The sequence below is a fragment of the Dendrobates tinctorius genome, unplaced genomic scaffold (assembly GCF_039654945.1).
Source record: "Dendrobates tinctorius isolate UK_male_01 unplaced genomic scaffold, ASM3965494v1 ptg000171l, whole genome shotgun sequence".
Classification (NCBI taxonomy): Eukaryota; Metazoa; Chordata; class Amphibia; order Anura; family Dendrobatidae; genus Dendrobates; species Dendrobates tinctorius.
Genome location: NW_027361838.1, coordinates 19200002 through 19224155, shown reverse-complemented (window position 1 = coordinate 19224155; position 24154 = coordinate 19200002). Strand labels below are relative to the sequence as shown.

Genomic DNA, 24154 nt, shown 5'->3' with positions numbered 1-24154 from the left:
AGATAGCTGGCGAGATCACTGTAGCGTCACAAAATCAGCGATCTTGCTGGCGATCTCGCTGTGTGTGACGGAGCCTTAACTGTAAGCCACATGAATTAAAACTGTGGTTTGGACATAGCAAACAATTAAGTCACATCTCTTGCTTTAAAACCAGGTTGGGACATTAAAATCTCACATGACATTGGTTGTTATTTTCTCTAAGGCCACATTCAGACATTCAATATTCAATATGTGCAATACTTCATGCAGTGGCAAGGCTAGCATCCCTACTGGCCAGTGCACTGTTCGTACAGGTGACAGGGAGGGACTAGGCACGTGACGGCAGGGAAGTACCCGCACAGGGAGTTAGGGGAGCTCAGGGCAGGCACAGATTGGTGTTAGGAGGTGTCCCATCACTCACTCCCTACTGTTAGGGCCTTCCTCTCCCTTTATCACCCCATTATAGGCATATATTGTGCCATCTGCCAGACATACACATGTCCTTTTCTGACAATAACAACAGGAAAGGCAAAAGCTGCAGTCACACTAAGGCCCTAGGGCCTAAAACTTGGAAGAGCACAATGCTTCCTCTATGGCTACACTTACAGTTTTTGGTCAGAATTTCTCATTAGTATTTGTAAGCCAACACCAAGAGAGAAACATTCAGAGAACAAGTATAATAGAAACATGTGCACCAACTCTGCATTTTTCATCCAAAGACACCAATGCTAGAAATATTAGTTGGGAGCAATACCTTTAGGTTATGTCTTTGATTTGCTAGATGGGAGGATTTTTCTGAGGTAGCTCAGTGATGCTGAGATATACCAGACAAAGGGTATTTTAGCCAAAATGTTGCGGCACTTCAACAGCTGTATTTCACAATGTGGTGAGAACTTTGGATTTGAAAGAGAATAAAACGTGTTTTCAAGCATATCCAGCGCCTATCAGGGCGCCATTCTTCCACAAAAAATGTACATTGTTCATGAGTCTATGAGCAAAAGTGGTCAGCTCCACGGCACTGTTGACCCGATTCTTGCATCATCTGATGGTAATGCGGCCTGTATTGAATCTCTTGGAAGTACTCCTGAGATGTCATTTTGTCATGACAAGCACAGACTTCAGATACAGCAAAGTAGATTACAGCAGGGGATCCCATAAATTAATGAAATTATACGAAACAGATTAGGAACCAAACATACTAATATGGAAAATTATTTTCTTGAGTAAATATGATCTTTATTTGGTATCTAGAAATTATGATTTATTTATAATTTTTATGAATGTAAATGTTAATGTTTAACTTGGGCTACTATAAATAAGTAACATTATTTTAATATATTTCCTTTTTTTCTTATACCCATTTGCAAAACATTTTAACTTTAGCTTTATCAAAAACTGCCTCAAGACAAATCAATTCCCAGACTTGGAAATACTTCAAAATCTCTGTTTCATAAATAGCATTTTCTATTTCTGTTTTTCAGAGTTTTCCTTTCTTTGTTTTAAAACCTTTAATGCCTGTAGGAACCATGACATTCTCCACTAGACAATCAAAGGAGGAAGCTGACAAGTTACATTACTAGTGGTGCCATTTCTCAAATATGAGGTAATTGTATGGTCAGCGAAAAGTACGCAACAAGAATTAATCCAGTCAAAGAGGTATCTAAATATAATGCTTGACCTTATTCTTTAACCCATAAATATTTTATATGCTTTACAAAATCAAGCATTTATATTCATTATTTTATTGCTATTCCAATAGTCATAGGGCTGAGTCATCAAACCTTTTATGCCAGAAAACTGGAGTAAAATGCTTTGAAAAGTCAAAAACTTTCACTCCAGTTTGAAGCAGCTCCGTAAAAATAGGCAGATCCGGGGGAGAAGCCAGGCAAGAATGGGTGTAAAAACACCCGCCTGTCAAATTCTGCAAAAGTGTTGGTTTTTATTGTGCCAAAAATGTTACTTCAATTATTGACTTGAGCAGTATTTCTGGCAAGACGCAAGCCACTGAAAAGTTGTGCTAAATTCATTAAGTGGCGCACAGTGAATTGGGCTCATCGCCCTTCATTAAAGCTGGCATGCGCACAGTACTCCTTTGCGCATATTCATGAGTTTTAATGAGCGGTATCACATGACCGCTGAAGGCAGGAAGAGAGAGCGCGGAGAAGCTGGGGGCTCAAGAGACAGCGTCAGGACGGGTAAGTATAGCGATACTCACCTGTCCTGCGTCCATGGCTGCTTGCTGCTGTCTGTCATCGGTCAGTCAGTGACTTCAGACAGCAGAGGGCGTGGTGACGTGATTAGTGCGCGCCGCGCCCCCTGCAGTCTGAATGTCACTGACCGATGACGTGGCAGATAGCGGTGAGCAGCCATGGACGCAGGACAGGTGAGTATCTGACACCCAGTGACGGAGAGGTGAGTATGTAAATTTTTTTATTTTTACATGCAGCAGCAGCAGCGGCAGCACATGGGGAAATAATCTAAGGAGCTTCTTATTGGGTCAGCATATGGGTGAATAATCTAAGGAGCTTCTTATTGGGTCAGCATATGGGGGAATAATCTAAGGAGCTTCTTATGGGTTCAGCATATGGGGGAATAATCTATGGAGCATTTCCCACCCTAGGCTTATACTCGAGTCAATAAGTTTTCCCAGCTTTTTGTGGCAAAATTGGGGGGGTCGGCTTATATACGAGTATATACGGTAGGTAATTTTTACCAAAATGTACACTGCAAAAACAATTCCTAAAAAACAATATCAGAGTTGCATTTTTTACACAATTTCTCCTCACTTGGAACTTTTTTTTTTCCATTTTCCAGTACACTATGTGGTAAAATGAATGGGGTCATTCAAAAGTCGATCTCATCTTGCAAGAAAAACAAGTCCTCATATGTCAATGTGGACAGAAAAATAAAAGCGTTATGGCTCTGGGAAGAAAAAAAAACGCAAAAATGGAAATTGACTGTGGCGTAAAGGGGTTAAAAAACAATAAGAGCTCATGTTCTGAACATTAATTTCACAAAATCAATAATTACATACGGTAGGTTGAAAAAAAACACAAAAGTCCCAAGTTCAACCATTTTCAAGCAATTATACATTATGTATCACTAGATTATGGCACACAATACCAATTATTATTTAAAAAGAGCTTGATGCTGTTTTTAAGAGTAACTAAACTTGGGATATAATTTTTTATATTCAGCAGGTGCTTTGATTGCATGCAGATAGGTTGTGATCCGAGTCCTGAGACCCCACTGATCGCTCAATAGACCCCTGAACAGTGAATAGCTCAGCAGAATACTAGTCAGAATACTTTAACCATAAAGAACCCTTTCCTATTTAAATGTCGAAAAAGCCTTTCTTCCACACGTAATGAATGTTCGCTAATGGACTGCTGTCCTTCTAGCCTTCCTTACATTATACTGAAAGAAATGGAACTTCTATTCTCCTGAACGTACCAAATCTGAATTGTTCAACTTCATTCCACTACCCAGTTTGTTCTTCCTAATTAATAAATTAATTCATTCATGTAATATTTACAAAGTAAGGAATTGCAGTGAATCCAATGTCCCAGTAAAATTCTCTTTAATGCTGTTGTTAGAAACATAATAAATACATATTCATACAAGAAAGTTAGGGCAATAGTCTTCCAGAATATGCCTCTTATTAAGAAGAAATTCGTCAATTTTCCAATTGCTTAGTAGTAACTCTAATTGGCAGCAATGTCAGGATGCATCATTATGTAGATAACTTAATCTTTCCAGGTCAGTGAAATGTCAATAGATGTCAATGTCTTTTAGCCGATCAACTGTCAATACATTATGTCCTTTAAGTTAATCTTTTGCCATCTTTATGGGGCTGAGATAATGAGGCAGATAAAAATGGGCACATATCTTGATGTGATATGATAATTGCTACTGGAAAATGCAAGATCATTTCTATATCAATAATATAATACAAAAAGCATTAAAGGCCAAGTAATATTTAGAGGAAAGGTGATGGGCAAAATTAAAGAAAATGAGCTAAGTGTTTGATCATTGGTGACATTCTGCCAATTAACATCACATAAGTAATTGAGAAGATCGGAGGTAGTAGCACTCTGTAAGACCATTGTTCTTCCCAATATGCAGCACATTTACCATATTGCTGCTGAGTTTGGCTTTATCTGTTTTTCTGCATCTGTATCTGCTATATAAAGGCTTAAGACTGAGATCAAAGGAGCAAGGTTTCTCCTTGTGCAGAGTGACAAGTCCGACCTGGCATATCAGAGTGAGGAGACTTATAAACCTTGCATGCATGTCTGGGAAATTAAATATGCAAATTGCCTCTTCAAAGAGGAAGAGGATTTGAATTCTAGTGCCACCTATTGGAAGTAATGTTAGAGAAAGAACGAGATCGGGGGTTCCCCTCTCCTTCCGGTTCTGCAACTGCCAGGACTGTCACTAATGTTTCAGGGGGAAGACTTCCAGAGCGGGACCGACCCTTACATGTGACTGAGGTAGGCAGGGTGGAGTTAAAAAGTGCTACATGTGGGAAGAGGGTCAGAGTGCAGGCGGGAAACCAAAGCAGGCAGTCGGGTACAGTGACAGCCATGAAGGCAGAACATCCTGTGAACGCAGGCCGACTTTACGATTTACCTGCGTACAGGTTCGCTGCAACTAGTCTACAGTCTGCCTGTTCCCCGCTATCCTCCTTGCTGGGAGGTGACTCGCAGACGAGACCAGAGACTGTAACGTCCTCTCTCCGCTCTAAGCCGCAGGGGACTAGGCTAGAGCCCGTCAGTCAAGTTCCCAATAGACCGTGGGGTGATGTCTCACCCCGGCGATTACTTGTACTGGACTAGCACAGTGATTGGAGTAACTGGGTACGGGAGATTCCCACACCATTCAGAGACTCTTCTCCTGCTCCTTGGATTGGAACCCAGTTCTCTACAGATGCCACAAAGACATCAAGTTCCGCTGTTGCCAGTGCCACCGTTGGAGAACCGAGACGCTGCAATCAAGACTGATAAGTTTTCCCCTATTTCTACTGAACTATCGTTCGTCCCTGTCCTGCTCCTTTCAAACACCCTGCCCCAACATTTGTCCTATCATACCCTTCAGTACCTTGCCCTCTTAACTCTTGATCTGTCTCCTGTCTGTAATGACATCCCAAGTTCCTGCAGTTTCTACACCAGTTTCTATGGTAACAATCCTAAAAGTCAATATCGACCCTATAAAGAGCATTGCCATATGATTAAGGATAAAAACCAAACCAGAATCTCAATTTGTAGACAGTGTTTTGGCTCTTTGAAGAGACAATTTGCATACTTATTTTCCAAAGGAAGATGTATGGCATGTAGGTCTCCTCACTCTGACATGCCAGGCCTGAACTGTCACTCTCCCCAAGGAGAAACCTTACCCTTTAGATCCCAGTCTTAAGCCTCTCACCTAGCCAAATCAGATCTCACACTTTGCACTGTTGATGGGCAGTACCCCAAAACACCGTGTTTGCAAACGGAGATTGTGGTATGGCTTTTATCCTAACTCATGTGACAAGGCTTGTTCACTTTTAGAAATGCTACTTCCAATAGGTGGCACTAGAGTTCAAGTTCTCTTCCTCTCTGAAGAGGCAATTTGCATATTTGATGTATAAAGGTAATACTGTGTTAGTGGAGACCTGAAAGGAATGAGCAGGATGCAAGGACTTTCTCTATGATGACTGTTATATCTCCTTTTGTTTCAACGTCAGGCAGTAAGTGTAGTTCCCTCCTGTGCCTCCATAGGAGCAATACATCAATAAATGATACGCATTGAAATCAAAGGGTGGTCCGTGTGATTCATAGCCAGACTGGTTTCTATATATACTGTATATAAATGCTCATTTTAGGGTCTACTATTTGCTATTGCTAATTGATGGGATTCAGAGAGCTTGTATATAAAATGGGCATTCTCAACCAAAAAAGCCCTTTGGATTTGAAATATAAAAGAATACTATCAGGACATGATCCAAAAAATTTGCTTTGTTGACTTTACTTACAAAACTATCAAAGAGCGGTATGGGAATAAAAAAACAAACAAACCAATCCTTTCTCTTCAAAGGCAAATATATTTGTTTGTTATGAGGCCAAGATATTTACTCTGGATTTCAGGAGTTTACGGTTTTAGGATGCAGCTTGCTTAGAGTTTTACTGACCATTTATGTTTGTGATTGTTAGCCTAGCATTCGCATCTTTACTTGTCAGCTGCCTTCCACAGTCTGCTTTATAAGTCATAGCTATATAATTTTTATTGATTTGCTAGAATTATTTATGCCCTCACCAAGTCAAAAAAGATTTTGCTATCCCTTTATAAGGTTTTTTTTATTATTAATCAAATGTCTTTGTCATATGAAATATTTCAAATGTTTACTATGTAAAGAAACAAAAAATTGCAATATGTTTGCACCATCTGTGCTAATGAGTTTATGCTTTTCCACCCATAGAGATGCTGAAGATGAGAAAAATAAATAAAATATGTTTATAAATAAATTAATTCATTAATATTAATTATTAAACATATTTGGGTGAAAATACATGTAAATTATCTTGATAATAAATGTTGAAAATGATGGTCCCCACTATCCCTGATATTCACCATCACCGCCTAAAGTAATAATATTTATAATAGAATGGTAGAGTTGGAAGGGACCTCCTGGGCCATCTGGTCCAACCCCCTGCACAAAGCAGGATTCACTAAATCATCCCACAGATGTCTGTCCAGCCTCTGTTTGAAGACTTCCATGGAAGAACTCACCACCTCTCGTGGCAGCCCGTTCCACTCATTGATCACTCTAACTGTCAAAAATCAGTCTAATCTGTGTCTCTATCCATTCAGTTTCACCCCAATGCTTCCAGCCTTTCCTTGTGCAAATGAGAATAAAGATGATCCTTCTACAATGTGACAGCCCTTGAGATATTTGTAGACAGCTATTAAGTCTCCTCTCAGTCTTCTTTTTGCAAGCTAAACATTCCCAAATCCTGTAATCGTTCTTCACAGGACATGGTTTGCAGACCGGTCACCATTCTGGTCGCTCTTCTCTGAACTTGCTCCAGTTTGTTGATTTTTTTTTTTTAAAATGTGGCGCCCAAAACTGGATACAGTATTCCAGATGAGGTCTGACCAGAGAGGAGTAGAGGGCAGTAATGACTCCACATGATCAAAACTGAATACATCTGTTAATACATCCATATAATACATCCCAGAATTGCATTTGCCTTTTTTTCTGCTGCACCATGCTGTTAACTCATGTTCAGTCTATGATCTATTAGTATACCGTCTTTTTCACAAGTGCTGTTGCTTAGCCCTATTCCTCCCATTGTGTATATGCTTTTTCATTTTTATTGCCCAGATGTAGTACTTTGCATTTTCCCTGTTAAAAACCATTCTGTTAGTTGCTGCCCACTGCTCCAGTTTATTTAAAACTTTTTGAATCCTTTCTCGCTCTTCTCTAGTATTAGCTATCCCTCGTAGCTTTGTGTCATCAGCAAATTTAATCAGTTTACTCCCAATTCCATCATTTAAATCATTGATAAAAATGTTGAACAATACAGGGCCCAGGACAGAGCCCTGTGGTACCCCACTTGAGACATTCTTCCAACTGGATGTGCAGCCATTTGCGACCACTCTTTGGGTCCGATCACTAAGGCTAATTTCACATTAGCGTTTTTTTGCGCAGCTCATCGTGCGCAATAGAAACGCATGCGTTTTTGCATGCGTTTGCGTTTTTATGCACATTTGTTCTCTAGGGGTTAAAACCAGTGTCTACACATGTTTACGCCAAAAACGCATGCGCACGAAAGCGCAGACGAAAGCATGTCCATGCGCACGCCTGCGTTCCCATAGACTGTAATGCGTTATTTTGACGCATTCTGTGCGCAAGCGTGCGCATGCGTTTTTTTAACGCCTTTCAGCTGACCCAAAAATGCAACAGGTTGCGTTTGTCCATTCCATACTTAGTCATTTTTTCAATAAGGATGGTATGAGATACTTTGTCAAATGCTTTGCTGAAGTCAATATATACTATATCTACAGCATTTCCCTGATCCACCCAGTCAGTGATTGTCATAGAAGGAAATTAAGTTAGTCTGACATGACTTATTAGTTACAAACCCATGCTGACTTTGATTAATCACTTCATTCTTATCCAGGTACTTACATACATGTTGTTTAATAATTTGCTCAAAGATCTTTCTTGGTATAAAAGCCAGACTCACCAGCCTATAGTTCCCTGTACAAGTAATTTAGTAGCTACATCCCTCCATTCATTAGTGATGGGCAACTGAATACTTTGAAAACCCCACACAAATAAACTTCATAATTCTGCATATAAAATTTCCCTATTCAGAGATTGGAGCAACAAATCATTGGGTACCAAAACAAGAACACCAAAAAATAAAATTTTTCAACGCCATGAGAGGGAGGATCTATTTTGTTAACTTTGCTTGGGGGTCCAAAAAAGTCGATGAACTCTTAGGCTAGAGCTATATAATGATTTTGCCCAGAAAACATTGTACGACCATATTCACTTACTTTATAATATCATCTACAGTTGCATAGTTGGCCATTTGATCTGTGTCGTAGCTAAAGTCATTGTGTAGCCATGGCCTAAAGCTTTTCTGGTAGGCTCATCTTAAAACTTTTTGCCAGATTTCAGGTAAATTTCATGATCTGAGTAGAAAAATATTCAGGATTGAGAGTCCTCAGTAGTTGATACCTTTTAATGGCTAACTGAAAAGATGGTAATACATTGCAAGCTTTCGAGACTACTCAGGTCTCTTCATCAGGCTAGACTAATACAAAATCTGAAGTCACATATTTATGCACAATACAGCCTAGAAAAAATGCAATAGATAAGACAAGTGACGTGAAGCAGAACTATAGGGAGAAACATAAATATAAACATTGGACCAGTTCATAGATAAGGAGTCTGGATGTTTTATGGTCCTCTGATTGGGGTCTAGTTCTGTGTTGCCCTGCAAGGTTTTAAAAGGAAATTCCTTAATTGATGTAAAAAGACATAAATCCATGCGACACATTCATTCCAGCACTGAGAGTGTCAAAGTTCGTCATAAATTTGTACTCCCAAACTCGTCTCTCTATCTGAGATGTGAAGTTACCTTTCAATACCAGTAATTTCATATCCATGCTGCTGTGATCAGGGATACAGAAATGTTTTGCCACAGGTAGATCCATTCTTTTTTCTCTTATTGTGTGACGATGAGCATTCATCCTTGATGAATGCTCATCGTCACACAATAAGAGAAAAAAGAATGGATCTACCTGTGGCAAAACATTTCTGTATCCCTGATCACAGCAGCATGGATATGAAATTACTGGTATTGAAAGGTAACTTCACATCTCAGATAGAGAGACGAGTTTGGGAGTACAAATTTATGACGAACTTTGACACTCTCAGTGCTGGAATGAATGTGTCGCATGGATTTATGTCTTTTTACATCAATTAAGGAATTTCCTTTTAAAACCTTGCAGGGCAACACAGAACTAGACCCCAATCAGAGGACCATAAAACATCCAGACTCCTTATCTATGAACTGGTCCAATGTTTATATTTATGTTTCTCCCTATAGTTCTGCTTCACGTCACTTGTCTTATCTATTGCATTTTTTCTAGGCTGTATTGTGCATAAATATGTGACTTCAGATTTTGTATTAGTCTAGCCTGATGAAGAGACCTGAGTAGTCTCGAAAGCTTGCAATGTATTACCATCTTTTCAGTTAGCCATTAAAAGGTATCAACTACTGAGGACTCTCAATCCTGAATATTTTTCTATCTACTGGCTAACACGGTACAAAGATATACATCTTCCATGATCTGAGTAAACACTCTTCCATGTGGATTTCTCAGCAAACCGCATATGTGGTCTGATAATAAGTTGGGCAGTAGAAGCTTTAAAACATTTGGTTAATAATTATTCACGCTTACTTATACAGCACAATTAATTCCACAGTGCTTTACGGAAATCATCATTACTGTCATCATTGGGGCTCACAATCTAAGTATGTCTGTGGAATGTGGGAGAAAACCGGAGAACCTACAGGAAACCGATGCAAAAATGAGGAGAATTTTATTGCAATTATAATGGCCATTCTGGGCATTTTTGTGCTGTCGTCAGGTGCCAATTTCTAGCCTTCACCACTCTCATAGAAAGAAAACAACATTATAGTTTTAAAAATTGGGTGAATTAGAATAAAAGAGGAGTTAGGTTTTATGGTACATTAAGTATCTGCATTAAAATTTTCCAGCTTTATAATCTGACTTTTTCTAAAGTTCCTGGATTTCACATTGAGCTGAGGCGTCTGCCATACTAGAAAATATTACAACTACTGCTAAATGTCTCTTATAAAGGAACGAGCAGTGTTTGGCAGATAAAACTTGAAGTGAAAATTATAGTTCCTGTGGAATGGGACTCATCACAATCGAGGATTTCATTTGTCAGAAAAAGAGTCCCAGGTTTTATAATGGAAATGTAATTGTAGTGCCATTTTAAACAGTTGTCATTTGGCAGTAACGCTAATGATGCATAGGTCACGGAAAAAGGATTTTTTTTTGTCATACATGCCAGTTATAATAAAGCCGAAGGTCATTCCAGAAAATTAAACACTACAGGAGGAATTGATCAAACTTTTTGCACAGTGTGCAGCCTACAGAAGTCATTCATGGTGATTTTACACTTAAAAATACTTAATTATTTCAGAAAAGAGTTGCTCAGACAGATAAAAAAAAAGCTAGTGCACTGATCTACATTGAGAAAGCTTCGGAATGAAATAGAAATTACATCTCTGATGATGGCAGGTCTGAATGGCTGTGGCAGCAGTATAATGCTGTGCTATCAACTTATCTCACTATGACTTCAATAACTCGTTACCATAAATTATTTACTACATAAAATAGCACAGGTACACCGTAAAAAAATGAAAAAAAAAAGCTACTTCCTGTAAAGCAGGGTTATATTCCCAGCGGGTACTGCCTTCCCATGAATATTTCCCATGACAGTCAGGAGTAGAGGACGTAGCTGGCTTTCTCAGCTCTATTGAGTGTGGTGGCAGGGGGGGGGGGACAAAACTTTTGGAGTAAAAAATTAAATGCTAACAAGGTTCGATATATTATACACACAATGGAGGGCACACAAATAAATGCATATGTGAATGTTACACACGTTAAGCTCAACCCAAAGGTATGTTTACACGTCAATTACTTAAAATACGGTACATTTTGACGGCAAAGTCTGTGTCAAAGCTGATGACAATCAGCATCCCATGTATGTAAATAGGGTTCTGCTTATCTATTTCGAAACTTCCAACTACTGTGGATTGGCTATGGTTCTGCTGTTAAGCTCAACTTGATGATCAATATCTAAAGTTACATATAGTCCCTGCTAACCACTAGAGAAGCAAGCTCTAGCACTATTTTTGGTTCCTCGAATGTTCAAAACGCAGATGAAATGTCCAATACCTAGCAATGCAAAATTTCCATCAGTGTTCTGCAAAGATAAACAATGTTATAATATGTTGGGACTTGCAGCTAATAGACAAGTGTAATTACTTCTTTGAGGGAGGCATTTACATCATGCAAAGTCAATGGATTATGCATTTTATGAGTAGCCTGCTGCGTTAGACCCTAAACAATATGGACACCATGAAGAAGAATTTTTATTTAAAATGTAATGAATGCATTTTTTGGTAAAATTATTTTTGCAAAAGGGTTTTATTATTACGGTTTAGCTTTGACAGCCTCTATGTTTTAGGGTAGATAGTATGCTGCAGAATAAGTCACCAGCTGATCTGTCAATGAGATCATTCTGATGGCAAGGAGTGAAAGTGTGATCTGAGACTATATTTGAAGATGATTCATGACCACACATTCTCAGCTTAGAAAATAGTTCAGGAGGAAATAAGATACGGCTTTCAAACTCTATCATAAAGAGCATACAAATAATGTACCGGTTACTTAATTTGTAGCCAGCCAGTTGTGATACTGTAGATGAGCTGATGTAGAATATAAATGGTTAAAAAGAAAATTGTGGCAAGCCAAATGCTTAAAAACTGTGGAAGGTCAAGCTATAGATGCTAAACGGTTAGAAAAAATAGTGGAACTCTATTTGAAAAATGATTTTTTAGACAAAAATACATGCATTTAAGAGGAAAAAAAATGGCCTGTGATGATGTCCATGTTCTTTATTGTAGCCATATACCTTAGATAGCTGTAGGTTGCACTTGAAATCTAGCATGTCTGATCCTTCATTCTCTCAAACATCTGGAATCAACAGAGTGTTTAGTGATCTCTTTACATATTAAACTGCTAATTCCACCAAAATCGGTAGGTTTGGTTGGCTAACATCTTTTGTGTATAATTAAGCACCTTTAAGTGATAAAATATGGAATTAAAGAAAAACAACCCTATCACCTTATGTTTTGTCCAGGTCAGTCTCTACAGTTTCTCTTTTTTTTTACAAAGTATATTTTAAAATATAATTTGTTTTATTTGTTTTTGACATAAAATAATGTTTGTTTTTTTTTACAATCCTTAAATACATACATCCAAAAACTTCAGCGACTGACATAATCAAGCTTTCTAATTACCTTCGAAGCTGCTGGAATGCATGATGTTAATGATGAAAACGTTTTTCATTCGACAACCATGACACAAATCAATAACCTATTAAGAATGTTTTTTAAGAAAACTCACCCCAAATGAAATTCTTATTTGCCTAATTGTTCCATGAAGAACATAAAATTGAACAAGTTGATGAAATCGGCGACAAATCGAGGAGGAATACAGCTGGAATAATAAACTCATTAAGATAGCACTGGAGTATGTATAATAATTAGGATGTGAGATTACTAAATCAATTGAAAACACATTTGGTATGTCTACAAAATATAATATATGGTATAAGGCAATAGATACTTCTGCACATACAAATCTAACTTCGTATCAATAAAAGTTCGCCAATTGAAAATCTGAGCAAAGTCTTATTTTTTTTAACATCAGTGTGTAAGTTCAAGTTTCTAACCTATAATTAAAAAAATAAGTAATGTGTGCTGTTTATTAACTTCATTCACTTGCAGGCTACACAAAGGTTTAGATGGATTGTCCAGGTTTTTTCATGAAAGTGTGCAGTGACCCTGTGTGACTGCAGACTTGTGATTCATCACAAGTGCAATTTGCATACTTCCAGACACATTCTGGCTAGAGAATTGTGTTCAATACTAGGGAATTGAGATAGGCCGCGCACAACTAGTAATAATGTGGCTAGGAGCATAAATTTCGCATACTTGTGATTACATGACTGCTCAATTTTGCCATGGGTGCTGAATCTTCACAGTGCGTGCTAAGAGGAATCCCAGGTCTGCAGTCACATAGAGTTAATCATAGTTAACTGTATGTGCATCTCTCGGGAAAATGTACTAGCATAGGCTAAGTTTTGTAAGAGTATACTAAGTGTCCTACGTGTGCAAGAACTAACATGGGAAATGGCAGAATTGTAAACGCTGTATGAGAAAGTAGGTTTGTGGACACAGTGACTGAACATGTTTGTGAATTAGGAAAAAGGAAAGGTTGTTAGTATAAACCGCCCTGATCTATGAAGGCAAAAACTTGACTTTACATAAGGACCTAAGTGCAATAGTTACAAAGTTAGCTCTGTATTGGCTAGCTTTTTATTTTATTTTTGTTTTAAGCACAACTTTTGTCATCAACCCTAATGTAATAGGTAACCATTAACCATGCGAAAAAAACGCATATAAAAATTATGAACTGAAAAAAATGTAATATATCTTGAGGGCAATTTTCCATTTGGGTATTTGGTCAGATGTCCCTCATTCTGGCAATCAGCAGGGGTCTCAGCAATCAGACTCAGTAGTTATCAGTATCACCTTTCCGATTTGTCTTTCATACATTTTTGCAGCTCTAGATTTGTCTATATCTTCAGAAATTTTCATAAAAAAGTCTTGTACAACTAAATCTGTCTTCCACAATCAATTTATGGAATATTTAGATGTTGCATTGAAGGTCTAATGTTTGATCCTTGCTAAGTCAAGAACATAGTCATGTGAACGTAAAGTACAATGAGTAATTACAACAAAAAAAAATCATAAACTAATTGTATGTAACAGTGCAACAAATGACTTCATGATCCTCAGACCCGATATACCCCAGGCCCATACCTTCTTTCTTTTAGAAAACTAATGGAAACACAAGTTTTCTGTTCATGTATTTACAAGAAATAAGTAAATGGAAAACACAGAAAGAGACATCTATCCTTTTTATCTGGCATCTTTTTCTTCCTCCTAGTAGCAGAACGAATGTCTGCATGACGGAGTCTTCAGGGCAAGAAGTTATTGATTCTTGAAGTTGAGGAATGATTGCTGGGCTGATATTTTTCTCCTTCCTGTTTGGCTTTCTTCCATGCTACGGTAATACACATGCTGAAAGACTGTCTGAATAGTTAAGTGAAAAGTCCCACACAGGCGCTGGATTTGTGGCTAGCCGGTGACAAAAGAATAGTCTCAAGGTCATCTGTAAAGTTATGCAGACTCTTGCTGTGATTTATTATTTTGGACAGGTGTGTACAGGGTTACATTGATTCAATATGCTGTGATGATTATACTAAATCAGCTTTTATTCAATGTGAATATGTATAAGGCACATAGTAAGTAAATGGCGTAATGCTGAAAACAAAGTCAAATGTAAGGATTCACATACACTCCAGGGTCCCAGCACACATCACAGCTTTTAGAATCACAGAATAGAATCATAGAATCGTAGAGATGGAAGGGACCTCCTGGGCCATCTGGTCCAACCCCCTGCTCAAAGCAAGATTCGCTAAATCATCCCAGACAGATGTCTGTCCAGTCTCTGTTTGAAGACTTCTATTGAAGGAGAACTCACCACCTCTCGTGGCAGCCTGTTCCACTCATTGTTCACTCTAACTGTCAAAAAGCTTTTTCTAATATCCAATCTGTGTCTCCTCCCATTCAGTTTCATCCCATTGCTTCTAGTCTTTTCTTGTGCAAATGAGAATAAAGATGATCCTTCTACAATGTGACAGCCCTTGAGATATTTGTAGACAGCTATTAAGTCTCCTCTCAGTCTTCACTTCTGCAAGCTAAACATTCCCAAATCCTGCAACCTTTCCTCATAAGACAGGGTTTGCAGATGGGTCACCATTCTGTTCGCTCTTTTCTGAACTTGCTCCAGTTTGTTGATGTCTTTTTTAAAATGTGGTGCCCAAAACTGGACACAGTATTCCAGATGAGGTCTGACCAAAGAGGAGTAGAGGGCAATAATGACTTCACATGATCTAGACTCTATGCTTCTATTAATACATCCTAGAATTGCATTTGCCTTTTTTTCTGCTGCATCACACTGTTGACTCATATTCAGTCTGTGATCTATTAGTATACCCAAGACCTTTTTCACATGTGCTGTTGCTTAGCCCTATTCCTCCCATTCTGTATATGCTTTTTTCATTTTTATTGCCCAGATGTAGTACTTTGCATTTTTCCCTGTCAAAAAACATTCTGTTAGTTGCTGCCCACTGCTCCAGTTTATTTATATCTTTTTGAATCCTCTCTCTCTTCTCTAGTATTAGCTATCCCTCCTAGCTTTGTGTCATCAGCAAATTTAATCAGTTTACCCTCAATTCCTTCATCTGTATCGTTGATAAAAATGTTGAAAAATACAGGGCCCAGGACAGAGCCCTGTGGTACCCCACTTGAGACATTCTTCCAACTGGATGTGCAGCCATTTGCGACCACTCTTTGTGTCTGATCACTAAGCCAGTTATGAATCCACCTAACAGTTTCCTTGTCCATTCCATACTTAGCCATTTTTTCAATAAGGATTGTGTGAGATACTTTGTCAAATGCTTTGCTGAAGTCAAGATATACTATATCTACAGCATTTCCCTGATCCACCCAATCAGTGATTCTGTCATAGAAGGAAATTAAGTTAGTCTGACATGACTTATTAACTACAAACCCATGCCGACTCTGATTAATCACTTCATTCTTGTCCAGGTACTTACATACATGTTGCTTAATAATTTGTTCAAACATCTTTCCTGGTATAGAAGTCAAACTCACCGGCCTATAGTTCCCTGGGTCCACCTTCTTCCCCTTTTTGAAGATAGGAATAACATTTGCTCTTCTCCAGTCTTCTGGGACTTCTCCTGTTCTCCAAGAATTTTCAAAGATTATGGAGAGGGGTTCAAAAATTTCTTCTGCTATCTCCTTCAGAACTCTGGGGTGTAATTCATCTGGACCTGGAGACTTGAATTCATTTAGGTTAGCTAAGTGTTTCCTCACTAACTAACTTTTTGTTTATAGATATCCTGGATTCTTCTATTCCCTTAATAGGACAGTGAAGAACCATTGATGTTATATTTCCTTTCTGAGTGAAAACAGATGCAAAATAGGAATTTAAAAGTTCGGCCTTCTCAAAATCCTGTCTTACCATTTCATCATTTTCACCATGTAAAAATCCTATAGCATCTTTGACTTTTCTTTTACTTTTGACATATCCCCAAAATCCTTTATTATTGCTTTTGACATCTCTTGCAAGCCTCAATTCATTGTCAGCTTTAGATAATCTGATTCGTGCCCTGCAGGTTCTGCAGACAGCATTATATTCTTCTTTAGATATGCCTCCCTCTTTCCATTTTATAAACATTTCTTTCTTCCTTTTTAGCATGTGCTTAAGTTCTGTGTTGATCCATCCTGGTTTCCTTAAATGCTTCCTATTCTTCCCTCTTTTCGGAATTGTTAACAATTGTGCTTTGAGAATTTCATTTTTCAAGATTTCCCATCCTTCATGGACATTTTTGTCCTTAAGGATATCCAGCCATTGGATCCCTCCAATTCTCTTTCTGAATCCCTTAAAATCTGCCTTTCAGAAATCTAACCTTGACGTCTGAGTCTTCACAGGTCTTCCTCCTCTAGTTATCCAAAATTCTACAATAGCACGGTCGCTTCCTCCTAGGGTCTCAGCCACTTTTACCTCCTCAACCATTTCCTCCCTGTTTATAAGGATTAGATCCAAGGTAGCAGTTCCCCTTGTTTTCTCCCCTACCTTTTGGAAGATAAAGTATTCAGCAAAAGAGGATAAGAATTTCCTAGACCTGTTAGTTTTGCCTGAGAGAGATTCCCAACAAATGTCAGGATAGTTGAAATCTCCCATGACAACTATGTCATTTTTTTGGAGTACTTGGCCATTTGATGCAAAGATTTCATTCATATCTTCAGCTTGAACAGGTGGCCTGTAGTAAATGCCTACAATGGTGTCCTTTCCATTGTTCTGTCCTTGTATTCTTACCCAAACAGTTTCCACAGAACTCCCAGTCTCTGAAGCTTCAATCTCTGTGCAGATATACGCGTTTCTAACATACAATGCGACACCTCCTCCTTGTTTATCAAGTCTGTTTCTAGCAAATAAGTTGTATCCTTCTAGCCTTGTATTCCAATCATGTGTATCGTCCCACCAAGTTTCAGTGATTCCAATGACATCATATTTCTTTTCCTGCGTTAGTAGTTCCAATTCTCCTTGTTTGTTGCCCATGCTTTGTGCATTAGCATAGAAACATTTTAGTTTGTGATTGGTTTCTCTTTCTCCAATATTTTTATTATTTAGATTCTTTTGTCTTTGTTCTTCCTTTCCACTTCTAATAGCAGAATTCTCAATAGCATTTGTCAGGTGTATGGCTTTTTCTGGCCTTTTGCTTCCCTTCCCACATTGTTCTAGTTTAAAGCTCTCCTGATGAGTGTAGCAAAGCGACTTACAAATACATGTTTTCCAGTCTTCATAAGGTGCACCCCATCTCTAGCAAGTAGTCCATTGTATAGGTAATTCACTCCGTGATCCAGAAATCCAAATCCTTGCTGACGGCACCATTGACATAGCCAGTTGTTCACCTGCAGAATCTTATTCCACCTCCTTGTTCCATGGCCATCCACTGGGAGGATGGAAGAGAAGACCACCTGCGCTCCCAGTTCTTTCACTTTCTTACCTAGGTTTTCAAAGTCATTGCAGATGGTTTCCAGGTCGTTTCTTGCTGTGTCATTTGTCCCCACATGTATTAGCAGGAATGGGTAGTCATCTGTAGGTCTGAAGAGTCCTGATATCCTGTCAGACACATCTTTAATTTTTGCACCTGGAAGACAGGACATTTCTCTTGAGGTTATATCTGGTCTGCAGATAGTGGCCTCTGTTCCTCTCAACAGGGAATCCCCCATGACCACCACTCTCTGTTTCTTCTTCAGAACATTTTTCTTTCTCCATCCAGGAGGATTCTGAAGGCGTACAAGGTTGGTGTTTGTGGGCAAAGTCTTATCCTGATGTATTTCTTCATCGTTCTCCTGCGTGAGAGCCTGGTACTGGTTCCTTAGCAGTATGGGCGCTGACCGTTTCCCAATCCTCCTGCTTCTCTGGGTCACATGTTTCCATTCCTCCGTTTCTTCAGGTGCACTTCGAATTTCTTCTCTTTCTGTAACATGAAGAGATAATTCTGCTCTGTCTAAGAACCCTTCACCTTCCTTAATGATCTTCAATGTAGCTATCCTCTCTTCGAGGTTTTGCAACTTTTCCTCCAACAGAGACACAAGCTTGCATTTGTGGCATGTGAAGATTGGCCAATACCTTGCATAATTTGTAGCAAACTTACTGCAATTTTGCTGCAATTCTCTGTTTTACACGCAAGTTTTGCTTCAAATATTGTTGCAGAATTCTTGAAGACATCACCCAATGCATTGCAAGGTTGAAGTCTGCCATGAATTCTGCAAAAAGAACTGATACTACACCAGTTAATGTAAGGAAAATGTCTGCATCTTGTGCAGGAGATTTAGTAACTCCCATTTACATTGCTGTTACTGTATTCCACTTTGGATTTGCTTCTGGAAAATCCACCCAGTACATCCATAATAAATAATTGTCTTGAGCCAAGACCTTTATAGTTTTACTATAAAAATTAAATGTCATTTTCTTACAATTAATACAAGATACAGGTTAGTTAAATACACAGGCATCCGCACAGATGTGGAGGCAAATGGAAAGATTTTCTGTTATGGAGCTCTATTTATTGCAAATAAGAAACTGGTGGTATAGATACACAGCTATATTACAACTTGTTGGCCTGTGGAAACATATATGGGCCAAATAAGAGAGCGCAATAGGTGCAGAATTGCACATGTTTGCCCTCCACATCTGTCAGATGGGGCTATGCTGAGCTTGTTCTTGGAATCACTGGGGTTTCCAGCCATTGGATAGCAATGTGTAAGATAGCTCTGTGTAAGATAAGGAGTCATGACTCCCCATCTGGATGGAAAACAACTCCCTAAGGCTAGCTTCACACTAGCGTTTTGGGCCGCAGCGCATGGCCGCCGCTAAGCCCCGCCCCCTGCACGCCCCCCAGTCATCTCCGCCTAGTATCGCACACGGCTGCATGCGATCTGCACACCCTATCTTTAGCATAGGGTGCGCAGACCGTGCCCTGACCGTGCGCTAGTAAAATTTTGCGTGCGTCCTTTTGATGGTGCGCCGGTGTGCGCCAAACGCACCATTTTGCATTTTGGTGCACTCGGAGCACCGTAGAAAGGCGCAGCGCACGCAAAATTCTACTAGCGCACGGTCAGCGCACCCTCTAGCTAACTAGAGAATCTGTTTTCTGATCTGCTTAGTTTATAAGTGTGTTGGGTGCAGGTGGTTAGAACAAGCACATATGGTAGCATAGCCCCCCTCCAATGAAATGAGTAGTATATATAATTAAGATGCATGTTGATCACTGCAAACATTTTTTGGTTGCCTTATATTTTCGCATACTTTTCATTATGTTAATCACTTTCCTAATATATCCAATCCAACATGTTAAAATCTTAATCAAAAGCTAATATAAAAAGAGATCAGACTATCTGAGAGGGTTCCGGATGAGATGAATGGGTTAAAGTAGAGGGAAGATCTCCTAGCCATAAGACTGGTGATTTGAATCTGGAGTTGTTCTAGTCCCCATAGTTTCAGAATGGCAGCATGTAATTATCACTGTCATTAACCAGGTGCAATGACTCTTCCATTAAATTGACTCCTGTTGTTAATTGAAAGACGTACATCTGAGGATGGCAATGTTTTACACCTCCCATTCTTAATTTGTTTGTCATTAGTTCTTCAGCATGTACTAACCCCATTAACTAGTGATTAGGAAGTCGTTTGGATCCAGCAGCCCCCCAATTAGGGATGTCAGAGAACAACGTCACAGAACATAGGAATGACACTTCTCTTTTGCAGTTGCTCAGTTCTTTATGAATTATACATAAACCACCAAAGGAAAAGCTATTCAGGGTAAACAATACAATTCTAATGTGCAAAATCTGAAGAAAAAAAATACAAATCCCCCCCAAAAAATTAAGTTATCGTTTTACATTTCTAATATCTGTCAAATCTCAAGTGTCGGCAGAACATAGCTTAGATTTATTTTCTAATTTTCACCCCTCCAACAAGACATAATTACAGCACAATTACCATGAAAAAGTAATACAGTTAAATTAGCTAGAGAATTATGGAAGCAATATCATCCGCGCTGGTGACCTCTGACACTGCACACCTTCGCAACGTATCATGAGAACTTTCATTTTTCTTCTTTATTTGATGGTTAATTTAATTTGACTAGAGTTTTTCAATAAGCAGAAATGAGTTTTTCTAACTGCCGTCTAATTATGGAACATTTAAACAACTAAACTCTCTATAAAGATTAGCTAAATGTAGCAACCTGTCCAACAAACCAAATTTGTTGGTAAGAGATCTAAATTCAATTGTTGCAGCTCTAAATTAGATTAGCGCATAGAAACCTGAAGAAATGAAAAGTGTGATGAAAAAAGAATAAAACATGAGACCATATTTGTCTTAAAGGCCACTTACACCAGTAGGTATTTCATTGGTAAAAGAAGCTCATCAACGATAGAGCATTTCAATAGGCACTATTTCACTTTCACACTTTCTTTCATGCCCACATTAAAGATGCAATCAATGCTCATTTGATGACCATGCATGGTACCATGACTAAGACGGCAAGAGGTTGAAACGCGTTGGTTATGGGGACCCCATCCTTCCTTTCCTTTGTCCATTTGTATTTTTGATACATACATTTCAATATGCCTTGAATAAAAGAATCGATTTTATTGGATTACACGCTGGAGATATTTTTCCTCTTCCATTTCTCATTATGAATCACACCTCTGATCAAGGCGGCCCTGTGCGTGTTCAATCAGAGAAACCTGCAGAAGACTGGTGAGCTGACTATTTTCCTTTTCCCCTTTACCTATGCTATTGATCCTGGATATTAAATGCTTCGAAATCTTCCATCTTTTCTATATTGTTACTGATTGTGCAGTGAGAAATTCCTTTAACAAAATGTCCAATCTTTCTTATACATTTCTGTACTTCAGAAATAACAGCCATTGGACCTCTCCTATCCTCTCTATCTGAGTCCATTAAAATCTGCCTTTCTGAAGTCCAACCTTAAAGACTGAGTTCTGGCAGGTCTTCCTCCTCTTGTAATCCAAAATTCGAGGATAACATGATCGCTGTCTCCTAAATTTCCAGTCACCTTTGCTTCCTCAACCATTTCCTGCTGTTGGTAAAATTAGGTCCAATATGGCAAATTCTCTTGTTCTTTCTTCTACCTTTTGAAAGACAAAGTTGTCAGTGAGAGAAGATAAGAATTTTCTGGACCCATTACTTTTGTTAGAGAGAGATTCCCAACAAATATCTGGATAGTTAAAATATCCCATGATCACGTTGTACTTTTTTGAGAACAGAGATCTCCGACGTAAAAAGAGCTCATCCATATCTTCAGTCTGTTCAGGTGGCCTACAGCAAACACCTACAATAGTGTCCTTTTTGTTCTTCTCTCCTTGTATTCTTACCTAAACAGTTTCTACAGAGCTACCATTCTCTGAAGATTGGATCACTGTTTTGATATACACTTTCCTAACATACAATGCAGCTCCTCCTCCCATCCTGTTAAGCCTGTTATAAATAAGTTGTAGCCTTCAAGGTTTGTATTCCAATCATGTGTATCATCCCACCAAGTTTCAATGATGCCTATGAAATCATATCTCTCTTCCTGTGTTAGCAGCTCCAATTCTCCATGTTTGTTTCCCATGCTCTGTGAATTTGCATAGACACACTTTAGCTTGTAATCGGGTTCTCTTGCCCCTATATTTTCATTCAATATTTGTAGTCTTTGTTCTTTATTTCCACTTCTAATAGCAGGGTTCTCAAAAGAATTAATTAGCCGCATATTTTTTTCATTTAAGACTGGTTGAAAAGCATTGAGAATTATAGGGGTTGTCCAACAACCAAAAAACATTTTAATCAATAGATCTTAGAATAAAAATAAGTTCGAAAACTGGATGTAGATAAAAATGTTCCTGTGGTGAGATAATCCTATAAATGTGCCCCAACTATTTACTGTGTAATTGATATGTCTCACAATGCAGGAAAGCTACTGGTCACGGAAGGAATAAAAAGACTATACAGACTGGACAGCATGGAATCACAGCATATTGTTTCGGTGAGGTAAAAAATTTGCCTTCCTGCCAATGTGTTCTACTTACCAGAACAATCTCCTGCATTTGCCTAGCCTCAGAGATACTGAGCTCAACAAGTGATCTTGTGATTCTTATCACGTTGTTGTGCGATTAGTCTAAAGGTCCCGTTACATTTAGCGATGCACCAGCGATCCCGACCACGATACGACCCGGTCAGGATCGCTGGTGCATCGCTAAATGGTCGCTAGTGAGCTGCCAAACAGACAGATCCCACCAGCGATGCAGCAGCGGTCGGCGGTCAATACTTACCTGTCACACGCAGCGAGGGTGACGTCTTCCGCCCGCGTCCATGGAGTCGCTCGTCGGCGCCAGCAGGAAGCTGACGACGAGAAATGGACCATCCTGTTCTCGCGCGATCAGCGATATCCAGCGGGGAGCCGGTTGGAGGTATGTGTCACATGTAGCTACCGATATTGCTGTTGCGTCACAAAATCGGTGACGCTTTAACGATATTGCTAGCGATCTTGCTATGTGTGAAGGGGGCTTAAGGGTCCGTTTGCTTGGACTGTGTACACAGGCAGACAGCAGTAAACTAAACGAGCTAAGCATTTTGTTCTAGATCATTCAGTTTGCTAGGCTGCCAGTGTTTTTGGTAGCACAATTCCTATTTACATCACAGAGAGCGATGATCTTTTTATCTATGCAAAGGTAGGTTCATCCGATGAACTAGAGTTTTGCTCACTCGCCGGGTTATCAGCAGCCTGTTTACACTGCACAATTATTGTGACACGAGTCTCATTGAGAATGTTACTGCATGCAATCATTCAGTATAAATTCAGCTTAACCCACAGCACTGTCTCCTGACACTGCAGGAATACAATGATGTCAGTAATATAAGTCAATGCCAATAAACAGGCCCTCACTGCCCCTGGATAGTATACTGTAATGGAAGCATTGGATTTGCTTCCACAAGCTCCCTGTATGTAATACTGGGGGGACAAAGTTATTTAAAAGTAAATGAAAGCTTAGTTACTCTTTAGGTTGTGAAGTGCAATCATTACATGTTCACCTTGTGGGGGTTACATTTGCGATTCATTTATTGCTTGTGCTGCTACACTGGAGTACAATTTGCAGGCTGAACTGATATAAACTCTGCTATGATGACTGGCAATATTATTAATGACAGCACCCGTGTCACATCCAGAGTCATTAGTTGTTAAAATGTAAGATAAAATATGACCTTTGGTTTTATATATTCTTCACCATTCTTCAGGTTGTATTATATTTTATAATTACACATAACCATGCTGTTTATTTAAGAGACATGGACACATAAAGTGTTTCTTTAAGGGTTAATCTATGGACTGGACAGATCATAAAATGAATTGCTCAGAAGCTGGCTGAGCTATGCCAACTGCACCTTTTTTCTGCTTACAGTATATACAAGGAGACAGTAAAACACTATGCAAGTCACATAATTTAAGATCACATTATTTTAACCAGAGACAGAAATTTTTCCTGTAAGCCAACTTTGCATTTATGTATGTGCCCCCCACCCTCCTTCTTCCCGTAAGACTTGTAACAATTGAGAAGTTTGAAATTAT

At 38.9% G+C, this 24154-nt stretch overlaps 1 protein-coding gene across 5 annotated transcripts in view; it reads right to left on the bottom strand.

Annotated features, from left to right (window-relative positions):
* The window catches only part of PTPRM (protein tyrosine phosphatase receptor type M), a 929698-nt gene that overhangs the window by 519630 nt on the left and 385914 nt on the right, over positions 1-24154 (bottom strand). The gene's annotated exons all lie outside the window — the stretch shown is intronic.